We start from the raw sequence: 22,826 nt of genomic DNA, 5'->3' as shown, positions 1-22,826 counted from the left end.
GGTAAACTGAAAATTGATACACATTTGTTCTACCCAGATCAAAACATATAATCATGCTCTCATTTAGTGTTTCTAACATATGAGAAAGAAGGGATTTTCCCCTGTTTTTAGAAAGAAAAAAAAACAACCAAAAACATACACTAATTGATAATGCAAAGATAAGGACGCTGGCAGCTGCTATGAGCTAGCTCAGCTGGAAGGTACTCTCTTTGCCATTCCTGTTTCCTTGGTAAGAGACCCCAGCTCCATGGTACTGGAGGGAGTTTTGCTACTATGGGATTTCTCTTTCCTTTTCTGTTTCTCACTCTTACTATCTAAAAAAGTTGTTCCAGAGTGGTAAATAAATAAATAAATACAGCAAGAAAGAAACAAAGAAAGAAAGAAAGAAAGAAAGAAAGAAAGAAAGAAAGAAAGAAAGAAAGAGAAAGAGGGAAGGAGGAAGAGTGGGAGGGAGGGAGGAAAGAAGGAAGAGAAAGGAAGAAAGAGAGATAAAGAAAGAAAGAGAAAGGAAGGAAGGAAAGAAGGAAGGAAGGAAGGAAGGAAGGACAAAGCAAGTGGCAAGTCAAATTAATTCAAGTAGAAATCAACATTTATAATTGCCCAAGATAATTCCTTAGTTTTAGCTGTGACAAAAATGATTTGTTCATAATCACTATGGATGTGATCATAGAATCTGTGATCAAGGGAAAATAAATCCACACTGGACTGAATCCTAGGAAAAGGCTTGAAAAAACATTGCACATTTCTGTTTATGCTCTTAAAAGTGTTCCTCTGACACCAGAGAGCAATACTATTGTTCCCAGTGGGGGGATCCAGGAAGTCCCACAGCACAGGCTTCAGACAAAGGAAAAAAAACGGATCTATTTCACACAGCACAGAAGTCTCAGTCCTAACCCACAACTGGCATAATTTGAGAACAATAATCAAAAAAGTTAGTTACTGGACTATAACACTGAGTTTGTTGTTTTGCAAACTCTACTTAATAAGTAAAATTGAACAGTATTTCCTTTCTATATCTATTAAATAATCTGTACATTTTATTCAGAAAATGACAGTACAGAAAAAACTTCCTACAATTATGAAGTAATATACATATATATTTCAATATTTATTTATTTTCCCTTTTGCTGCCCTTGTTGTGGTTACTGATGCCATTGTTGTTGGATAGGATAGAGAGAAATGGAGAGAGGAGGGGAAGACAGAGGGGGGAGAGAAAGATAAACACCTGCAGACCTGCTTCACTGCCTGTGAAGTGACTCCTGAAGGAATATATTTAATAGAAAGAGTTGTAGTAAACAGATTTAGAAATAAATGTAAGCAGAGAGCAAAGAAACTTACTAGTGAAAACAACAAAAATCTACAGGTGGAGGGCTGACATTACTGTTCCATGGGTACTGAGTACTGGAACACAAGTCATACAAACAGTGGTGATGACATACAACACTGAGAAGGAACTTGATGTCACTGAGCTATACAGTTAGAATTAATTAAAGTAGTAATTTTTTCCTCAATTTTTTGCATATCAACACCATTCCCACCACCAAAGGACTGTGTCCCGACCTCTCCCCACCATGAAGCTGAACATTTACTCTCACCTTAAAGTAGTACATTTTATGAATATGTGTGTGTGTGTGTGTGTGTGTGTGTGCGCGCACGCCAAATATAAGAGAAATTTTAAATAGTTGACAAGGCGAAACTATGAGTGATATGACTGTGTGTGATATCATGTACATGACCCATGCTATTTTATTTTATGGACAGAAAGCTCAGGCAAGGTGGGGGTACTCCTCCTGCATGAAGACAAGAGGATACTGAAGCAAGTGCACATTACTTGGCCACCATCACACAGCTATTAGGTGACAGAGATCAGAGACTGCTCTATGATTACATGAACACAAGGGCACTCTTTCTGGATGCTACTTTCTAAATAAGCATTTTTTTAAATGATTTTTCTAATTTAATTTTTTAAATTTTATTATTATTATTTATTTTATTTTATTTATTTATTCCCTTTTGTTGCCCTTGTTGTTTTATTGTTGTAGTTATTGTTGTTGTCGTCATTGTTGGATAGGACAGAGAGAAATGGAGAGAGGAGGGGAAGACAGAGAGGAGGAGAGAAAGGCACCTGCAGACCTGCTTCACCGCCTGTGAAGCGACTCCCCTGCAGGTGGGGAGCCGGGGTTCGAACCGGGATCCTTATGCCAGTCCTTGTGCTTTGCACCACCTGCGCTTAACCCGCTGCGCTACAGCCCGACTCCCTAAATAAGCATTTCTATCATATGCTGAATGTAAGGTGTAAGTCAATACTACTGAGATTTTTAGTCTTTAAGCTCATTTTGCTTAGTAGCTTATTTCATCCTTAGAAATCTGTTTATTTTTATTGTTTTCATAGATGGAAAGTGAGGCTTATTCTCTAGAGATAAAACAATACTACATCATGAAGGGATTGAAACTGTGGGCTATATGTGATAAAAATCTTCTCTAACACAAAGGTTCATCTGTCAATTGTTTGTATCATTCCCATGTATTTTTTTCTATGCTTTTCTATGCAAAAATGCATCATGACTTTTCCAACAACTGAATATGTGGATACTGCACTGTACTTAAGAATGTTTTAAGATTAAGAATGAAAACAAGTAATGTGGTTTGAGAAGGAACATAGTGTTACTTCTCTAAGAGAGTAAGCTCTAGAATTATATAACTATGAGATTAAAATGTTATTTCTATTTTTGATCATTTAAGTAGCTCTGCGAGAATAAGGTGTTTTTTGTTGTTGGTTTGTTTCTTTTTCATCTTCAATTAGCAATATTAAATATCACTCAGCTTGGCTATTAAATTACTTTAAATACAGTTAAATTAAATACTTGGTACCATATATATATCATTATTAATTGTTAGCTATATGTTCTCATATTTAAAGCTTGGAGCTATATGTTCTTTTTTTAAGCTTGGAGTCATCTATATTTCTTATTACTGGACAAAAAAAGTCACTTCATGATTCCAATTTATAAGGTAAGGCAGCTTTTGAAAGTAGAAGATTAATTTAAAATGAAATAAATTATTTCCTTTATTATGATCTGCAATGTGAAAATTCCCATGAACATTAATAAGAAGTCTGGGGACTTGAACCTGGGTCCATGTGCATGATAACAAAAAGTTAATCATCAGCACCAGTTAAATTTAATGCTATTTTCACCTTGTATTCCCATTAACATTGTTGAATATACTTTAATTTTTATGTTATAAATATACCATATTTGTAAAATCTATGTTTATCTAGATGTATTACTAAAGGTAAATACTATGTGGAAAAGTTAAGACATGCATATTTTGGAAAATAAAGCTATTGCCTTGAATAACAGATATTCTCTTTGTGCCCCCCTAACACACACACACACACACACACACACACACACACACACACACCCTTGTCATAGGGGCATTATGTTAATGATGATGACAAAGAGGTGTACGTGAAAAGACTGTCAGTGTCTTGCTATTAAGTACATAAAATATCAGTTTGGACTTTAAGACAGGTAAATAATCTTGAACATTTTTTTTAAATTTTGCCTCCAGGTTTATTGCTAGGGCTCAGTGCCTGCACTACAAATCCAAATCCACTGCTCCTTGAGGCCTTTTTTTTCATTTTGTTGCCCTAGGTTGTTGTTGTTGTTGTTATTGGACAGGACAGTGAGAAATCGAGAGGAGAGGAAGTCAGAGAGGGGGAGAGAAAGACACCTGCAGATCTGCTTCACCGCCTGTGAGGCAACCCACCTGCAGGCTGGGAGTTGGGGGCTCAAACCCAGATGCTTACACTTCTCACTATGTGCATGTAACCCAGTGTGCTACCACCTGGCCCCCTATCTTGAACATTTCTGAAAGCATATATTAATAGAGCAACAGATATACAACTCTTTCTACCCTGGTTAATCCACCTGTAAGGCAGAGGTTAGAGTTTGCAGCCTAGCTGATTAAGTACTGAGTGTCAATTACATAGTAAATATTTAATAATTACTTAAAATTAATTTGACAAATGCTCACATATGATTTGTAGAGGTCTGAAAATGTTTTTTAAATTTTTATTATCTTTATTTATAAGATACAGACAGCAAGACACTGAGAAGGAAGGGGGTGTTAGAGAGGGAGAGCAAATAGAGACATTTGCAGCACTGCTTGACCACTTGTAAAGCTTTCTCTCTGCAGGTGGGGAGTGGGGGTTCAAACTCGGGTCCTTGTGCACTTAACCAGATGTGCCACCACTTGGCCTCCAAAATGTTTTTAGTTAAGATGTTTTCTACCACACAGAAATGTTCAAGTTAAGGATTAAGGAGTTATATCTAATGTTAAAAAAATTCTCTATCAGAATTATGACATACATTTGAAACCAGCTAGCAGGACTGAACTAGTATAAACCAGAGACAAAGGAAGTATGCCTATGCCTATGTCTGTACTCTTTGCAAGTTCAGGGTAGTTTTGATATCTCTATTGCTGTCAAGCTAGATTCTTGTTGCACTGGGAACCTCAGCATGTAGTCACCCATTTTCTTGTTCTTAAGTAAAAGTAGTCCTAGAAAGATTTTTTTTAGAGCCTAAGATTAATTTAGGCATGCTTTAATTTGTTAACTAATTGATTACGTCAAGATAGTTAATGTTTGTTATCAACAAAATATATCTTACAGGTTGGAAATATACTGCTCCAACAAAAAAGATTACTGAGAATGTGGAACACTTACAGTACTGAGCAATACACACAGTAAACAAACAGTCCAAACCAACAGGTAATACAAATCCTGATAAATACAAATGAAGAAATATAGCCCATGCTAAAATTAATACTAAGTGGACACTATCTTAGCAGTGGTGAAAAAAAGGCCAATTCAAGAAGATGAATTGTAATCAGAAATTTAAGTGAAATGAAGAATCAAACATGATGATGCCATGGGTGGGTTCATTTCTGTTGATACACAGAGAGGTGTAATTAGAACAAGGGAAGAAAACTGTGTGCCCTGGATATTGAATAAGGGTAGACAGAGAGAAGGGGCATTAGGAAGCTCCTGCAGGCCAAGATAAGGAATTTAAAGGTTACTCTGTGATTTAAAACCATGGATATGAGAAGGGAGTTGCTTAAGGCAAACTTGTATTTTAAAAGGAATACTTTGCACTGTGTCAAACTCAAGGTACAAAAGACAAAGTAATCTAGTTAGGTGGTGATTATCACAATTTTGCAGGTAGCTTCACTGTCTGGACCTAAGTAAAGGCTGAAAAAATGACACCACATTGTGGAGTATATTAAAGGTATTGCTGTAAACTTTGCCAGTGCACTGAATATGAGCTATAAGAGAAACGAGGAGGAGTTAGTGGCGACACCCTGCACCCTCAGCTCACTACCAGGCCTAATCTTCATTCTTTTGTTGAGAAAACCATGGAAAATCCACTTGAATTTAAAGTGTCTCAAATTGTCTTTCATAAACCTCTAAAATGCACTGGTACCTACTTTTAAATGACACTGAAATATTTCTTCAGAACCTTTGAATTTATTTGCATTTATGTCAGAGCCCCTGGATCTTTATATCCAAAACCCAGGCCAAAGTGCTGATAAATAGAGTGCTTACTGACAGAGTAGCACCATATTTTGGAGGACTTTTTGTTTACTTTAAATAAAAAAATATTTCCCTGCTCAAGTTTGTATATATCCATGTGGATGTACAGCTGAATTAAACTGACAGCTTATGAATGTCTAAAGTAGTGGACTGAGGGAAACCATACTTGAGTAACTGCATATACAAAATTGTAGCTAGTGGAGGTAGAATAATGCAACTATGGTATTTATTGATGTACCTGAATATGTCATCATCGCTAAAAAGAACTCAAAGCAGATACTAATAAATGCTGATGATCTTTGGGTTGAAAGAATGTCTTAATGTCAAAGAGGTCAAAATACACATTTTCATCAAACAACGTCCTCAAAGGTAGCAATACATCTCCAAATAGGTTACTCAAAAACACTTGTATCTCAGCCACTCCACTGTCAGATAGTAATAATAGATTCAGACTGGTAACACGGCTAATCAAAGGAGATTTATTTACCTAAAGGCTAGAGAAAGGATCAATGAAGTCAGAATATATATATCACAGAAATCAACAACATTCTTCAGACATAGAACTGCAAATGCACTGGTAATCCCCACTGTCCTCATCACTTGAACAGAGTTGCAGTTGATAATGTCGAGTAAGGTATAGTTCTGACATAACCTTACATACCAAAGTCAAATTGACTTTGACTCAGCCTTTTGAGGTATATGCTAGAGACCATATTGTATTCTCTTGCCCTCATGAATCTCTTATGAGATAATTTAACTGTTAGACAAAGTTAATTATATACATAAATAAGGACAGAATCATTATCTACTACTCCAAAATTAGTTTGGAAAGGCACATATGTACATTTAAAATTTGTTTATTTTAAAGGTTTTTTTATATTTTATATATTCATTTATTTACTTGTTATTAGATAGAAAAGGAGAAAAATTGAGAGGGTAGGGGAGATAAAGGGGGGGGGGAGACAGAGAGACACCTACAGCCCTGCTTCACCACTCCTGAAGCTCTCCTCCTGCAGGTGGATATCAGGGGCTTGAACCTGGGTCAATGTGAACTGTAAAGTACTCTTTTTTTTTTTTTACTTATTTATTCCCTTTTGTTGCCCTTGTTTTATTGTTATAGTTATTATTGATGTCATTGATGTTGGATAGGACAGAGAGAAATGGAGACAGGAGGAGAAGACAGAGAGGGGGAGAGAAAGATAGACACCTGCAGACCTGCTTCACCACTTGTGAAGCGACTCCCCTGCAGGTGGGGAGCCGGGGGCTCGAAATGGGATCCTTAAGTTGCCAGTCCTTGCGCTTCACGCCAAGTGGCTTAACCCGCTATGCTACCACCCAAGCTGCACCACCACTTGGCCCCTCCACATATGTACAACTTAATTTGAGGAAGCAGAACTGTGGCTTACTAGAACCAAGAAATCTATGAGATTTTCTATTTTGCAAAGATGCAAATACAAATATAAATACAAATGAAACCATTTTCCACAAGTTTGAATAGAAACCGATGATTTGGATAATGTGCTGCTTTGCCATGCATGAAACCCAGATTTGAGTTCTGCCCCCACAACACTGATGGAAGTTTCAATGCCATGGTCTCTTTCACTCTTCCTCTGTCTATCCTTCTCTCTGTTTCTACTTGTAAAAGAAAAGAAACTAATAATCTATAATTCTTTTTGTAGCTTTTTTTTAGTTTATGTCCACTATTATAATCTTTTAAATCATTATATTATACAGTTGTTGGCACATGGATACAGTCCCTTATCTCGCCATGATAAGGGTGTGTGGAATACTTTTCCATCATCAAGCACCAGGAGCTAACACCCTCTCCACCCCCTTCCGTACTCTCTTGCTCTAGATTCTTTTTCTTTGGGGTAGTACAACCTACTCAGTCCAATTTTTGCTTTGTGTTTTCCCTTTTTGCCCTTGTTGCTTAAGTTCCATTTCTAACAGAGACCATGTGGTATATAGATTTCAATTTCCTAAGCAGCAGTGAAGTCTTATTTACCAAGAGAATTGAAAGAAGTGTTACAACTCTTTGGTACATTATAGTCAGTCTCTAGCTACTGAGAATATTTAATTCTATAATATCACTCAATCTATACTTGACTGGAAACCTGAGCTTTCTTGACAGGTGCCTAGTGTATTTGGCAGGAGAGGAAAAGAGATGGTTGCTTTTTTTAAATTTCTGCCCAGATGATATCCTTGGTAACATATCTAAGCTTGATTTATGTAAGAATTTACTGAAGAAACTGGAAGGTCGTGTTCTATTTGTAGAGCTAATTATAGGGAGAAGTATCGACCAATTAGAACTAAATTAGGAAGGATTAAGTTAGTGGGCTTATTTGTTTGTGCCATACTTTGAGAAAATAATGCACCTTAGGTACTTTACATATAATCTATAATACAACAAGATCTGTTGAGTGGAGTAGTAAGCATATTAAAATGAAAACAAAATAGAAGGGAGGGTTGGGAATTGAAGTAGAAGAGTTTCTAGTTTTAGGCTGTTTCTAGTCTTAGGCTGTTATAAATAATCTTGATATGGTCATTCTTGTACATGTTTTGTAGTTATATGGTTCATTTTTCTTTGGTAAAAAAACTGTAATGGAATTGCTACATCATAGAATACACAGAATAACTCTAGATTTATTTTTTATATATTCAGTAACTTTTTTTCCAAAGTGACTAGACCTTTTTTTTTTTTTTTTTTTTTTTGCCTCAGGATTATCACTGGGGCTTGGTGCCTGCACTACGAATCTACTGCTACTGGAGGCCATTTTCCCCATTTTTGTTGCCCTTTTTGTTATTATTCTTATTGTTGTTATTGCTATTTTTTTATTTTGTTGTTGTTGGGTAGGACAGAGAGAAATCAAGAAAGGAGGGGAAGATAGATAGGAGAGAAAGATAAAACACCTGCAGACATTCTTCACCACTTGTGAAGTGACCCCCTGCAAGTGGGGAGCCAGGGGCCCGAACCAGGTTCCTTAAGTAGGTAGGTCCTTAGGCTTCGCACCATGTGCGTTTAACCCACTGTACTACTACACCCAACTCCCCCATCTTATACTTGTAACCACCAATAAATGTGATATCTGATATTTAAAAATCTTTGCCAACTGACCCATTTAATGGTGGCCTTTTTGGTCAAAACAGGCCACCCCGTCACCTGGCGGCCTAGTCAAGGAATCCCCCACCATAGATATGAGATTTGCTGACATTATTGTACACTTGGAGCCTGAAAATAAAATTGCTAAGAACTGTATGAATGTATGCTTAAGATATGAAATAAGTCATGGCATTATTTACTTAAAAATTCTCCAGCAAAGTCCCACCTCATAAAGAGTAAAGGCTGGATGCCTCACAACAGCTCACACTGACTTGATTATTTTTTCCTCTGATAAAATTTTTCCCATTCTCGTACCACACTCATTCTTCTCTAGCATATTAGAATTGCACAACATCGGGCACACTACTGCCTCAGTATATTTTCATCTGCTATCCCTTTGTTCACACCAAACTTACATGCCTAGTACCGTTACTGCCTTTATGTCTCAGAGCAAACATTACTTCAGCCAAAAAGCCTCCTGTGATCTCCCAGGAAAGACAAAAGAAAAGGCCTAATTCCAGCATTCTCTATCTTTTTTAATGCAGACTTGCTTCTTACATTTATCACTGCTTCCAAATTCTGTACATTCTGTTCATTAGATCTCTTTCCATATTATAAAGTCATGTTCAAAACAGTAATGATATAAATAAATCTCATTCATGACTGCATTCATAGATTTTTCATAAGAGCACATACTGCATGTATGTGAGAACAACTGCTCTTAAAATTAAAAGAGATGTGCCCTGCCCACTCTAGATCAACTCCCTCATTGAATATTGTACCACGTGGTAGACAACATGCCCAACTCATTTCCTGTAAATTGAGTATGACTGATTTTTATTAGAGTTCTCAATACAAATCAGTAGCAAGCACCAAAATGTAATTCAGTACAAGCAATTATATGAAAGAGAAAGAAAAGAAAAAAAAGGTCTTCAAGTATACAACTATGTGGTCAGGATAAGACAAAGCAAAGAAAAATATTAACAAACTTGGATCAAACATGTTCAAGTCACTAAAGGAAGACTGATTTTTAAATTTTATTATTTATTTATTTATGCCTCCAGGGTTACGCTGGGGCTTGGTGCCTGCACTATGAATTCACTGCTCCTGGAGGCCATCTTTTTTTCTATTGTTGTTGTTGGATAGGACAGAGAGAAATTGAGAGAGTAGGGAAAGACAGAGAGGGGGAAAGAAAGACAGACAGACACCTTCAGACCGGCTTCCCTGCTTGCGAAGTCACCCCCCCTGCAGGTGGGGAGCCAGGGATTCGAACTGGGGTCTTTACCCCAGTCCATGCACTTGGCACTATTGCGCTTGGGCCAGTGTAGTATATTATATATTTTATAGTACATGCTTTCCAAGCATATGGCTATGCTTGGAGGTGTTTCTGTTAAAAGCAATGTAGTGCTAAGGCTTTAAAATAAGTGAGAGGGATTATTTCTAAGATACACATTGAAAAATAGTTTTACCAGTTTAATTTTAAGAAATATATTCACTACTTGAAACTGAACATATAACATAGCACATGACACTCTGAAATCTGGATGATATAGTTTGATTATTCCAGTTTGAATGATAATAGTAATTTAAATTTAAAGAAAGTGTGTAGTATAGTTTTATTCTTTCTTGTTTTTGTAAGTTTGACTTTTTATAGAAAATAGAAATAATTCTTTGTTACCCTTTAGCCATTCCTAAAACATTTTTTTTACAATCTTTATTCTTTGAAACAGCCTCAGGCAAAGAATGATAGGTATTTATGAAAAAGTGCTAGCTGCTTTTACTATAATATTTATAAACTAATTTAAATTCTGTATCTATAAAAATATGCATCTCAAAAGCCTCTTCTAAGATTATGATTATCCTCATTTCTCACAAGGTAAGTAGCAGGAAGAGGTTAAAAGTACTACCTCTTCTCAAAACAAATTACAGAGAAAAGTTTTATATATATACTGTGGCACATATTCAACACCAAAAACTTTTAATAAAATGACTGAAGTTTTATTTGGAATCAAAATTATTTCCTTATGTAAGTTTTTAAGCCCACTCAAATCATAAAATATAATTGTTGTCATTAGGATTTCACAGCACCGGACCACCTTTTCATGTTGTCATTAGGATTTCACAGCACCGGGCCACCTTTTCATGTTGTCATTAGGATTTCACAGCACCGGGCCACCTTTTCACAGACAGAGAGGTAAAGAAATAGAGAAAGAGAGGAGGGAAGACACCACAGGGCTCAAACCCAGGTCTCAGTCATACAAAAGCAGGGACCTTTCATATAAGCTAACCGCCTGTTCTTAAAAGTATAAATTTAAAGCATACAACACAATATGATTTCAATATTTAATTATAATGTAAGGTTTGGTAATTCTTAAAAAATCTGTACTGCTAAAAATTTCTTCCTTACATCACTGTCATATTATTCTTTTCCCCATAACTGAGGAGAGTGATATAAACTAGAACTTTAGACACAGATTGCATAGGTTTCAATGCCCTCAACTAGTAGTTTCTGATCTCTTCCTGCTTTGATTTACTGCAGGGATATCAATAAATTTGTATGAGAGTACTGGGAGGCTCCATCATAGAACAACTGAACACTAGTAACTGAGTGATGAATTTGAGCTATTGCTATCATTGTAGGTTTTACCAATTTGGTCTAAAAGTAGTCGTTTAAAAAGCTCTGGTGATGTGGGTCAGCTAAAGACCTCACTTAGTGTGTTGCACACCCATGTGTGAGATCCAGGTCTGAGCCCATGCCCCACCACACTGAAGGAAGCTTTGGTATTGTCATCTCTTTTGCACTCTCTCCCTCTCTGTCTCTATATAAAATATATAAAAATTAAAGCTGTGGTTCAACTGAGTATTATTTTCAAATGAAATACTTCTCAGACGTATAGTGATAATCTTATTGTCATAGATATATTAAACTCTATGGGGGCCAGATGGTAGTGCAACTGCTTAGGTGCACACATTACAGTGCACAAGGACCTGTGTTCAAGCCCCTGGTCTCCACCTGGAGGAGGAAAGCTTCAGGAGTGGTCAAGCAGGTCTGTGGGTGTCTCCTCCCCTATCGCTATCTCCCCTTCCATCTCAATTTCTGTTTCTATCCAATAATAAATAAATAAAAGATGTGTTTGATTTTACTAATATTCCAGTTGTTAATCAGAGAGTCACACAACTTCTATCAATCAGAAATGCAATAGAAATGGTATGCACAGAAGTACATTTAATATGTCCTTAAAAGGAAATAATCCTATTTATATAAAATATAAAGGATAGGGAGTCGGGCTGTAGCGCAGCGGGCTAAGCGCAGGTGGCGCAAAGCACAAGGACCGGCATAAGGATCCCGGTTCAAACCCCGGCTCCCCACCTGCAGGGGAGTCAGTTCACAGGTGGTGAAGCAGGTCTGCAGGTATCTATCTTTCTCTCCTCCTCTCTGTCTTCCCCTCCTCTCTCCATTTCTCTCTGTCCTATCCAACAACGACAACAACAATAATTACTACAATAATAAAAAACAACAAGGGCAACAAAAGGGAATAAATAAATAAAATAAATATAAAAAAAGAAAAGAAAAAAATATAAAGGATGATATTCCAAAAGTTAAGTATGACAACCTAGACAAACGCATAATTCTTCAATCAAATGAAGTTTCTTATTGACACCTAAGCTCACGACTTTTTTTTTATGGAGTTTAGGATTATGTATTGTGATCCTTAAACATTAGGTCAACTTTGTAATTTTAAACAAAATAAATAAATATATTTTATTGCTGTGAGATTCATTTTATTTGGCACTTTCATAGTTTCTAGTGCACTATCATAGATCTGGTTGTGACATCTGTCACCCCATTGAGCTCCAGGATTGATTTGGTATTCTGTCTGGCTACACAGGTGCCCTCTATCTCCCCCACCACGTCTTGCTTGTCCTTGCTGAAGCTGGGATCTTGGTCACAGAGGACTACCTTCCCCAAACAGAGACAGACAAGTCTTTGGTCCAGCTTCCCTTCCAGAAACTTGAAACAAGCTCTATTAGTTTCTTATATATCAGATGATTTCCACTAAAGACTTTCTCATTCTCAAGGTCATAAGCAGTAAAGAACCAAATTCTTTAGAAGGAAAAGAATCAGTTTCCAGAAGCTTCTGGATGAGGTTTCAATGACTTTAAAAATTACAGTAGAAGCTGGAATTGAGTTTCCCAGATAGTAATAATTTTTAGGAAGTAGCTATTAAGTAATATTTTATATTTAATTAATATGGACTATGTCTAATAGATTCATGACAAACACTACACCCTATATTAGAGATGGGAAGTGGATAGATTGAATTCTTAAATAATTCATAATTATAAAGGACCAGTGTAAGGATACCAGTTCGAGCCCCTGGCTCCCCATCTGCAGGGCAGTCACTTCACAGGCGGTGAAGCAGGTCTGCAGGTGACTATCCTTCTCTCCCCCTCTGTCCACCCCCTCCATTTCTCTTGTCCTACCCAACAATGAAAACATCAATAAAAACTACAACAACCATAAAAAAAAAACAAGGACAACAAAAAGGAAAATAAATAAATATAAACAATTGCCGCCAAGAGCAATAAATGTGCAGTGCCGGCACTAAGCCCAAGTGGCAACCCTGGTGGCAATAAAGAATAATAGAAAGAACTCATGATTGTATTAACATGCTAGAAATCCTCAGAGATATACAAGCCACAAATGTAAGGCAAATGTTGAGTTTAAAGAGACATGGGTAAAGGTAACTTTATAATATCTGTCATTAAATTAATATATTTAAAATATTTCAAGATGTAATCTGGGGCCCTAGTCAGGGAATCCTTAGATTCCCATATTGATATGATGGGTCTAGACCTGTAGTAGACCCCTTTCTCCACCATCACTGGTCACTTCCATCAAGAATGTCATGATAAGCAATTACAAAAGCCAGACCTTCCACCTTCAGCACCCCAAAAAGAATTTTGGTCCATACTCCCAGAGAGATAAAGAATAGGAAAACTTCAAATGGAAGAGATGGGGCATAGAACTCTGACGGTGAAAACTGTGTAGAACTGTACCCCTGTTATCATACAATCTTTTAAATAATTATTAAATCATTAATAAAAACTATAAAAATAAATAAAATTAGTAATAAGATACTTTACACATTGTGTACCAAATCCTGGACACATGTGTTATATTTTATTTTTGCAACACACTTCAATTTATTTATTTATTTAAAATATTTATTCCCTTTTGTTGCCCTTGTTGCTTTATTGTTGCTGTAGTTATTATTATTGTTGTTGTCATTGTTGGATAGGACAGAGAGAAATGGAGAGAGGAGGGGAAGACAGAGAGGGGGAGAGAAAGATAGACACCTGCAGACCTGCTTCACCACTTGTGAAGTGACTCCCCTACAGGTGGGGAGCCGGTGGCTTGAACCAGGATCCTTAAGCTGGTCCTTGTGCTTTGTGCCATGTGTGCTTAACCCACTGTGCTACTGCCCAACTCCCAACACACTTCAATTTAAACTAGCTACATTTAGGATACAGCTACTAGTGTAGCATGCACAGGAACACTTCTGAGGCTCCAGGCCTTACTGCCTGTACTAGATGGGAGGGCTATGAGCAGCTGGGGCAAGGGGGGGGGGGAGATGGATGATGAAGCAGTGCTGAACTATCTTCCCTTCTCTCCTTCTCTCTCTCTCTCTCCCTTTTTATTTTATCTAAAATATTTAAAACAAATTAAACAGTCAGACTGAGAGCAGCAGAATCATGCATGTGCTAGGCCCTGGCAACACACACACACACACAGTTAGTCACCTTTAAAGTGTTCAAAATACATGCATGGACATAATAATAAATTTCTTTTTTAAATATTTTAAGACTTCACTTTGTATTCAACAGAAGATGGGAGAGAGATGGAGATAGATAGATAGACAGATAGAGAGAGAGAGAGAGAGAGAGAGAGAGAGAGGCACCAGAGCATCACTCTTGTAATTGGAATACTGGGAATTAAATTTGTGACAGACCCAAATAATACATTAATAAATAAATGACACAATCCAAAAAGTCAGTATTTTCTCAACTATTTCCAACTTTTTGGCATATGAATGCTTTGGCATGCAGATCTTGTTAATTTCTATTAGTAATGTAACAAAAGAGTAAGGTTTCAGGGGTCTAGTACTATGCCCACACATAATGTGTGTGAGTCACCCCAACCCCCACCACAATTCTGTGCCCCCTCCCCACCATAATTTTTACAAAGTCTAAGAGACAGTATTAGTTATCATCATCATTTTTTTTATTAGCCACCAAGGTTATCACTGGGGTTCAGAACCTGCATGACTCTGTTGTTCCCTTGTGACATGTTCTTTTTTTCAAAGGACAGAGAAAGCAAAGAGGGAAAGAAAGACAGAAAGGAGAGATAGCTGCAGCACTACTCTACTGCTTAAAGCTTCCCCTTGCAGGTGGGGACCAGGGGATTGAACTGGCTCCTCACAGGTAATGATGTGTGAGCTCTGATAGTCAGCCACCACCAGGCCCCCTGGTCACCATTTTTCCCCCAAGTTTGTTTGCTTTACTCATCTATATTCCACATAAAAGAGTAAGTATCTGTTAGTTGCCCTTCACCACTACTTTTTCTAACCTAACACAGTCACCACAACTTCCATCCGTTTTGTTGTAAATGACACAATTTCACCTTTTTTTTTTTGACTGACATGCAGATAATTCTTAAGAATTCCTTCTGGTTGACACTGTAAAGCTACCAATTTTCAGTTCAGATAAGGGCCCTGTGTCTACTTCTAGAAGCCCAGCTACTTTCTCATATGCTATTTTTAATTCGTCATAAATTGTGAATCAGACCATAAAATCCAATAATTGTTTTTAAAGATGGTTTTCTTGTTGTAATCTAGTGTCACAAGTTCTAAAAGCAGAGGGCATTATCATTCAGTCCTACGCATGCTGATATTTTCTGCCTGTGTTTAGTTCTTTATTTTAGTCTCATTTTATTTTCAATCAATACCCTATACCAATGCACAGGATGTGCATGTGTGCACAAGCAAGCAAATGTGTGAGAGAAAAAAGCATAATGTTGGCAATTGCTATATTTTACCCAGAGCAGTGTTTTCCACTTCTACTCAAACAGGTCATCATGAGGACAATAATGTGACAATCCATTATCATTAACCCTGCTGGAGTGCTCTGAAGACGCTCAAAGTGACTAAAAGACCGGGAAAACTCAGTCCATCGACAAGTCTATTGTTATTTTCAGTGCTTCAAATCCTGAAATCTTAGAACTATATAATTTGCTATATAAAGACTTTTTCACTGCCTATATTCCAAATAAACCTTTTAGTATGTTTCACTCTATCCTTAAACGTCATATCAAATATTAACCATTACTGAAAGTGATAGTTAAGTTTTAATGATGAAATGTATAATTGTCTTAAGGACTGACATATTTGAAGCACAGGTAATAGGAAATAATTTGAATAACATACTTTGTAGTTGGTGGCTAAGCTAAGTAGTGTACCATCCCATACAGCAAAAATAATAAGTAGTTACTATAAGTAACTCCAAATAATATGAATTTTAATTTTCCAGAATTGTGTCCAGTCTATCTTCTGTGCGATCCTACCTCCTACAAGCTATCAGAATGATCCTTATAGTACAAATTATTTAGCTGGAGTCAAAATGTAGTTTAATCTGAAGAACATAAACTTTCAGTCCCACTTTCAAGGACCAGCCTCACATGAGAACTACAGACACATTGGATTCAGGGTCAGAGGGATCCATCGACAGCTGAGCAATATAGCAGTATGTCTCTCCTCTCTGTGTTTCTCTGTATCTGTCTCTGTCTCTCAATGAAATAAAGAATTAAAAAAAAAAAAGGCCAGGAAGCCCCACAGCGGTGGTATCAGGCACTCATGGGCTCCTGGGTCCAATCATCAAAAATGGTTAGAAATAAACTTTTCATTGGAAGCATCGTTTCATTATCATTTCCTCTTCAGCAAGTTGGGAGCAAATTTAAAAAGAAAGCAACCTTTGAAAAGCAAACATCACAACTTCCCTAAGGTAGTGTTAAATTTAAAGCATACCTTTTGGACTGGGGAGACAGCATAATGGTTATGCAAGACTTTAATGGCTCTGAGGTCCCAGCTTTCATCCAGAACCACAACAACCCTGAGTTGAGCAGACCTCAGGCCAGGCCTTTCTTTCTCCCTTTCTTCCTTCCTTCTTTCCTTTTCCTCCATTCTATCTAAATAATTAATCTTTTTAAATTTTATTGGATAGAGGCAGAGAAAATTGAGAGGGAAAAGAGAGAGAGGGAGAGATACCTATAGCACTACTTGACTCCTCCTGAACCTTTGCCACTGAAGATAGGGATCCGGAATTTGAGCCTGGGTCCTTGAGCAATGTGTGCTCTTAACCAGGTGTGTTACCACCTTTCCAACCCTTTCTTACTTATTGTTCATGAAAAAAAAAAAAAGAATTTTTTTAAAAAGGATAATTTTTAACAATCGCATCTGCAAATGTTAGGATAGTGTACTGCTTAGGAATATAGTATACAGAATATAATAAACTAAGTAAAGTATCAGTTCCCTTGTGGACATGTACTAGACTAAAACATATTAACTCCAAAAACCAAGACTTGTGGATGCATGAGGTCAACTCATTCACTATATTAAAGTGGTCTTACTTCCCTAATGACAGTCCCCATATAAAAAAAGAGGAGATTTTGAATCTGAAGGAGGTAATTAGTAAATAAAATTAATTTCTTTATGGAAGAAAAAAATTTTTATAATGGTAAAAATCATCTGTATCAGATACTGCTTTTGAATTCTGAGCTTTTGTTCAAATATTAAGACTCCAATGAGACCCAGTGCACAATGTTGAGAAAGGCTTAGGTTGGCAGTGGAAGTGGTGTACTACTCCCATGGGGAGGTAAGATTTTTTTTCCTTTTCCCTCAATTGGGACTTCACTACTCCAGGCCAAATTTTCTAGATAAGAAAACACTCCCCCTTTTTATTTGGGGCGGGGGAGGGTAAATCCAGTGAAATTCCATTTCACTTCCTAGTAATTCTATCTTGAAAAGTGTGGCTTCACAACTATGTTTTTAAAAGTTGGATACGTAGTTCTGGTGGTGGGAATTGTATGGAATTGTAACCCTCTTTTCCTATGGTCTTGTCAATATTTCCATTTTGTAATAAATACATAAAAATAAAAAATAAAAGTTGGCTGAGCATAACCCCTTGTTAATTATTGAAAATATACCTTCCACTTCTACAGAAGATATAGATAAATGCTAAGAAATTAATACAACTTCAAATTATACAGTAGTCTATAAGACCTGATAAATTACTTAGTAAATAATTATGTTAACACATCTAGTCATATTTGTATAATTTATATAATAAATTTTCTAAAGTCAAATAATTATTTTTTTTGTGTTTTTTATTTTCACCATAATTTGTGCTGGGGCTGGGTGCCTGCACTACAAATCTGCCGCTCCCAGTGGTCATTGTTTTCCCTTTTTTTTTTTTAAATTTTATTGAATAGGACAGAGATAAATTAAGAAAAGGGAGAGAGAAAGAGAATGACAGAGACAGAAAGAAAGAGAGACAGTGTATTCAACTATGTGAGCCATTGTCCAGCCCCCCAAATAACCAATATTTATACATGACAAAATGTAGGTGTCTGTAACAAACACCTTAAACTGAAGTACAATTACACTGCTGAATTGCAATTTTGGAAATAACTTTCCTCCTATTTTGACAGTGTTGATTTTGAGCTGGAAAGAGCTCACTGGATACAGCACTGGCATTGCTATGTGGGTGAGTCAAGTTCAAGCCACAGAGGAGAAACTATGGCAGTGCTGGGGTGTTCCCCCACCCCTAGTCTCCACCTCCTGTTCTGCATCTGTTTACAATAAAGTGATGGTGAGCAGTGAAATCCCTGGTTCCACCAAAAAGAACGTGTACATTTCCATTGAATTGAATAGATTATCCTTTGAGGGGGAATATTGGAAACACTCCAATTCTACACTTTAAAAAAAATGAAAGCTGTCTCCATGGAACTTCTCCAGATTTTAAGTTGTGAATTCTAGATACCAACTATAAATCTAACAAGTAGTGATGACAAGGCATACACAATGTATTTGTCTGTAAGTGATGTGAAAATGTCTCTTTTATTTCAAATTTTCATGACCACTATGGTAACAATCTACCTTTTTTTCTTCTTTTTTGCCTCCAGGGATATCGCTGGGGTTCATTAGGAATCCACTGTCCCTGGTGATCTTTTCATTTTCATTTCCATTTCCCCCCTTTTTTTTCATTTTATTGGCCTAGACAGAGAGAAATCAAGAGAGGAGGAGAGACATAGAGGGGGGGAGAAAGACACCTGCAGACCTGTTTCACTGCTTGTGAAATGACCCCTCTGCAGGTGTGGAGCCAAGGGCTTAAACTGGGATCCTTGAGTGGCCTTGAGCTTTGTCCTATGTGAGCTTAACCCAGAGCGCCACCACCTGACCCCCAATTTACCATTTTTGTAACTAGAACATCACATTCCATTTTTTTTTTTTTTTATCAGATGAAGTACTTGATAGTTGTGACATGATACTAAAGAATGGAGGGCTTTTCTCCTTAATCAGTTACTATGAATTTTGCTTATTCTGAAAAAGCTATAAACCTACAGCCACTTAGGCTCACCTTTCATGGAAAGAAGCTCTTTGTGCTGGAACCAGGCCAGTGTTGACTGGCTTAGAGTTGTCCACGATATTGACTGAAACATTTCATTCTGAGAGTCTGAACTCAGGACCCCTTTTAATATATGTCGTCTCTTATTATGGCAGAAATTTAGTTGATTGTGTCAAGATGAAACTATGAGTATCTCCCTGGATGTTTTTAGTAGTTGTAGTGACAGATTAGGTGCAAGAACATGAATGAAATGGGGCTTTATTTGAAGTGACACTGCGAATCCACTCTTATCAGGTTCATCAATTCTAATTCACTCAAGCCTTTCTGGAGTGCTCCGTCTGTCTCATGTATTTCAATTGCTTCCTATCCTACCAATATGCTTTTCAATTAGTTGGGCAGAGCAATAACAAGAGTGACATTAGAAGAGTGAACCACTCTGCCAAATCTGCTTCTAAGGGTCCCTATAGGATCTGCATTCTCAACTAGACACCTGAATTTATTAATAGGTGGACAAAAAGCCTTTTCAAATATTAAAGTTCTGTTTAACTACATGAATTTAACACAACTCAGATGTTAAATGCTAGAATGTAACAGTTCACAGGTGGGAAAGCTATTTATACCGTTCTACTCCATCTGCTGATATGTCTACCATAAATTTAAATCACATATATCCGCCATCCATCTGAAAATGAGCATTAGATTCCAAATCCTCTTACCTTGCATCTGCTATGCAGTGTTCAGTTTTCTATCTTTGAAAATGTCACAAACACCATAAATGCACTGGCTCAAAAGTGCCTGCACATAATTTGCCTAATATCCAGAGGTATCACAAAAGCAGAAACTAAATAAAGTGCTTTCAGAAAAAGATACTCCAGTGATAGTTGCAGACATTTAGAAAATCACATTTTTCTTTTTACTTTATTGGGAGAGGGAGTTAAAAGTTCTTATATTGTTATTTAGTGTGGAATAATAAAATCCATTTTGCATGCATGTTGTGAGTAATAAATGAGATGTTAGATTCTTAAAAAGAGTTTAAGTCAAACTCGGTAACTATGGGAAATAACAATTTTCCAAGATGCATATACGTTAGTATACAGAACACAATTTTAAAAATTCAATTTTTGTCTATTGAAATTATTCTGGAATCCAATCATGAGCAATAAGAGTAAAATTGGCTGAAGAATGTGCCTAGTGTTAGAAAATAACAATGCACATATTTACTGGTAGCTTACTTTTTCCTATGGTTTACACCGTCACTGTCAAGACATTTTATTCACCTCCTTATGTTTTATTCACTTCCTTATACCCCCCCACATTTTCTAGTTTTTGGGAAATTTTGATATTTACAGCTGTTTTGGTTATAAAATTAACTTAAGAATACCTGTACCTGAAACAGCCAGTAACTTTAACAAAAACAACAAAGTGGTATAATTTCAAAAAAATGAGTTAAACAGTTGAAATGTAAAATAATAATAATAATAAAATTGTAGTGACCTTCCAGTGTTTGAGTAAAACCTCTTCACTCAAACTCTAACATGTTCCTATAGAAAACAGCATAAAGTCACTTTCTATGTGGACTTTTGATTTCTGATGAGGATATTTAACCTCTTACAGTCCATAAAACCCTGAATACCCAACTAAAGTGTATCTTCAAACTCAGGCTTTCAAAAGAAAAGAATAGTGTTTATCACTAGCAAATCATATGTTGGTTCAAAAAATTATGAACCGGAGGTTACCAGAGTATCATTTCTCTTAAATCTTTAGCAATTTAATTTAACCTTCATATACTTACTATACTTAGATAAAATTAAAAAATTAAAATACAAATATTAATATTATTTCCAGAATATCACAAATTGTGTATGTTTCCTGAAATCATCAAACTATCTTCAATTTAAAGATACAATTTTTCTTAGTATCTAAATATTAAGCTTTAGCATACTAACTGTAAGCTATTACAGTGTTCCAGAAATAATACCATTTTCTCCTTTAACATCCCTTTCAACATTACAGAGAGATTAATAAAAGATGAACTTTACTTACTAAAAACAGGGTTCAATTCATGAGCTTCAAAAAGGATCAGTTTCTGCTAATGTATCTTTTTGTAGTAGTCATGCGAAAATTATTCTTAGAAGAACACCAATGATAATAAAAGAAAATCCTTTTATGATCACCTGTTAAAGAAACAAAACAACAACAACAACAAAAAACTAGTGAGATCATAAATTATCTTTGCTCCAACTTTCCAATATCTGGACAAAATGTTCTTTTTTTTTTAGTATTTTATATCGTTTCTATTTATTGTAATTGTACAAGAAACCATATGAGGCTAACCAAACTCAACATATATTTATAGATTTTCTAATTAAGAATATTAGCTTAACAATTTTCTTTTTAAATCATTTTAGGGGGAGTAATAGTTTATAGTATGGTTGTTGACAGTACAGTTTCTGTTCTCCCCATGATAGGTGAGTGTAGAAAACGCTCCAGCTTAGGTCCTTTTTCAACATTCTGCAGCAAGACCACAATACCCTTTCCACCCCTCCCTTCCCAGCCTTCCCAAGATTCCTTTGCTTTGGCATAATACTCAAATTTAGATCTTTCCTAAGAGCTGGGGAGATAGCATTATGGTTATATAAAAGGCTTTCATGTCTGAGTCTCTAATATCTCAGGTTCAATCTCTAGCATGATCATAAGCCACAGCTGATTAGTGCTCTGTATTATAATAAAATAAAATCTTATTATAATAAAATAAAATTATAATGTCTTATAATAAAATAAAATCTAATATAATTTTCATAGTAACCGTAACACCACACCCAGCCTCTCTCTCTCTCTCTCTATATATATATATATATATATTAGTGCTCAATACTGGTTTACAAGATTGCAAGATAGCAAGATGTAGCTCCATACTGCACCCACCACAAAAGTTCTGTGCCCTCAATCTCCCAGGAGCCACCACAGTTCTTACAAAATATTGGAGATAATAGTTTGTTTACTTCTATTTTGGGAGTTGTTTGACTGTTTTTGTTTTGTCTTATTTTTTTGCAAGTAGATACATATCAGTTCTCTATAATCTACATGAATGAAACCATCCAGTAGTTGTCTTTTATCTTTTTACTTATTTTGCTAAGCATAACCATCTCTAGTTCCATCCATTTTTGTTCTAGAGGACACAATGCCATCTTTTTTTCGACTGCAGAGTAGTAATCTACGAAGTATATGCTCCTAACTTTTTAATGCAGTCATCTGTCCTTAGGCTGTTTCCACTCTTCGGCTATTGTGAACAATGCATCTATGAACATATGGGTACACATATCCCTTCAGATTAGTGTTTTCATGCTCTTTGGATAAATGCCCAAGAGTGGTACTGCTGGATCATAAGGTGATTTCAATTTTGTTTAAGGACTTTCCATACAGTCTTCCAAAAGAAGCTGCATC

General features: G+C 36.3%; 1 protein-coding gene across 3 annotated transcripts in view; it reads right to left on the bottom strand.

The window, feature by feature from the left end:
• The window catches only part of CNTN5 (contactin 5), a 906,057-nt gene that overhangs the window by 674,293 nt on the left and 208,938 nt on the right, over positions 1-22,826 (bottom strand). For all 3 annotated transcript variants that reach the window (XM_060179715.1, XM_060179713.1, XM_060179714.1), the window contains one exon: positions 21,426-21,556. The gene's annotated coding sequence lies outside the window, so the exon portion shown is untranslated. The remainder of the gene's footprint in view (positions 1-21,425; positions 21,557-22,826) is intronic.

This window comes from Erinaceus europaeus, chromosome 20 (genome assembly GCF_950295315.1).
Source record: "Erinaceus europaeus chromosome 20, mEriEur2.1, whole genome shotgun sequence".
NCBI classification, from domain to species: Eukaryota; Metazoa; Chordata; class Mammalia; order Eulipotyphla; family Erinaceidae; genus Erinaceus; species Erinaceus europaeus.
Note: the sequence above shows the minus strand (reverse complement) of the source record. Positions and strands in the feature narration are given on the sequence as shown.